Raw genomic sequence first — 2454 nt, 5'->3', positions numbered from 1 at the left:
AATAATAGTATATTATTCAACGAGCGTATAATGATGGGTATTATTCACGAGGTGAAGTTTACGGCCACGAGCCGCAGGCGAGTGGCCTAAATCACCGAGTGAATAATACCCATTATACGGGAGTAGAATACTATACTTTATCCACGACTACTAAATATTTTTGTTGAAGTTTTTTTTGAAATGTTTCGAAAAACATGGTATGTTAAGAAACAGATATACGACTCGCACAAATGAAGTCGCTGATGGCTCAGTGTAGATGCTCTTTTCCTTCCAACCGCGGGTCCCGGGTTCAAATCCGGTCTAGGAAAATTCACTTTTTTAATTTTTTTTTATATGTACAGCACTGAATTGAAAATATTTAGTGGTTTACACGATAAAATTTTAAAAACCAATTGATTGTAGCAGAATATAGCTAAATCAAGGAAGCATCTGACAGTAGTGATTAATGACTCATTAATCACTGCCGTGATTAATGGGTATTTATAAGGTCGTGCAAACAGACGTATAATGGGTACATTATACAATAGTCGTGGATAAAATACTTTATTATTACCGTTGAGAGAGCGTTTTATTCTTGCTGTACAGCGAAAGCAACCTTCAAGTGGTGACCCCGACGTGATCTTTTCAGCGAAAGTACGCGATTTTGTGCAATTAGAGTGGTTTTAAGTTCGCGCAACGCAGCAAGCAAACATGAGCCTCAAACATGGAAACTAATGTATAGAAAACTGTGTTGACGGGGTGAGTGTTCGTAGGAGAGTCCCCGTGCGTGGTGTCGGTCGTAGGTATATTGGTAGTCGCTGGCAGAAGTCCTTGCTCCTTGGCGCAACTCTGCCAGGGTCGTCTTCCGGGAACCCCGTAGTGCGTCCGGCGGCGTTCTTGAAGTAATGCTTAAAAATGGGTCATTTGCGAACATGTGTACAAGGAAACTACTTCGAAAATCATACCCGTTCAAAAGACGACAGGCTGAATCGCATCGAGCAATAGTTTGTGGAGATGTCGCAGGTAATAGCTAAGTTATTCACGAAGAGTGAACCGCGGCGACCGACGACGAGAACATCCAGATCGCGTTCGCAAGACCGATCGCGAAGCCGTGGCAGTGACAGTGGTTAGTGCAACGTTTTGGTGACCGCGCTCGCGCGTGCCGCGATCCGTGCACGTACCGTCCGGGAAACGAGACGAGCAGTCGGTGATGGTGAACAGCGACCCGTGCCCGATTCCGCGCCGTTTGTACGTTACGGATACGTACTCCAAGGTCCAGTTTCTCGTCGATACGGGTGCTGATCTTTGTGTATATCCGCGTGCGCTAGTNACAACTTAAACACTACTGTTATTATACATTCTAAGAAAACATGTAAAACACCGTAATGTATCTACTTATATATCACATTTAACAATTCAATAAAATTTAACGTATATCATTTGTCTGAGTTTCATTTTGTCGTTATCATTTGCGTCCGTACGATATTTGTTGAGAATTATCTGCATTTAACACCCGACGTAGAAAGCATTGGCGGCGTCACGAAGGTACGAAGTGTATCTTCCTGTGAGTTTTTGTGTAATTTCTTATTAAAATAAATCAGTGGAGGTGGAAAATAAAAGAAAGGAATTAAATTCCCCGTCAAAATTTGTCATGATTAACGCGTATAATTACTGTAAGACAATTTTTCCAAATGGAAATAAAATACAATTAAAAAACAGTGTTGCAGCTGCTACAGGAGTAACTTTAGTCACTATAGAGCTCTAAACAATGTCGATGGTGAATAATATTTAGTTCTTCTAAGAAACACAAGAAGAATATGTACAAAAACCAACATACCAAAATCAAGTGAGGAATATGACTAACTGTCCAAATCTGGAAACTACCAGGACGACATAAACTTGTAAAATTATGAGAAGTGGCCTACAGTGAAGTTGATTTCAAATCTCCCTCCCAAATTATGTTGTTGTAACTGATAATGCACCACATCACAATGTACAAAAAGCACCTACCTGCAACAGATTTGATCACAGTTGGTAAAATTATCCATTATTTTCAATGCACGGATAGTATTTTATCAAAAAATTTTTCGAATCAATAATAAATATAAATATCTCGTGTCACACATACCTCTGTACAGTGGCGGCGCGTGAACATTGATTGAATGTGTTCTGCTTAGGGTTGTTACATTTGTTGAATTGAATTCCGGAATATTCAGTGCCCAGAGAGACTCTGAATGACGCCGCAGGCGAAAAATTTTAAAATTTTCAAGGTCACGCGTTTTCTTGGCACTTCTGAATTTCAAGGAACAATCCATTTATACAAAAATACAGATTTTCACAAGAACGATTTTTGAAATTGATACCTTTTTGAAATATCTATTCACGAATTACCTACTGACGGTATAAATAAATTGGAATAAACTAAATATATTTTATTAAATTATTGAATATTGTTTATAAACAAAAAAATCGTTT

Source organism: Anoplophora glabripennis, unplaced genomic scaffold (genome assembly GCF_000390285.2).
Source record: "Anoplophora glabripennis isolate ALB-LARVAE unplaced genomic scaffold, Agla_2.0 scaffold1696, whole genome shotgun sequence".
NCBI lineage: Eukaryota > Metazoa > Arthropoda > Insecta > Coleoptera > Cerambycidae > Anoplophora > Anoplophora glabripennis.
The sequence above is the reverse complement of the archived record's forward strand: the minus strand, read 5'-3'. Positions refer to the sequence as shown.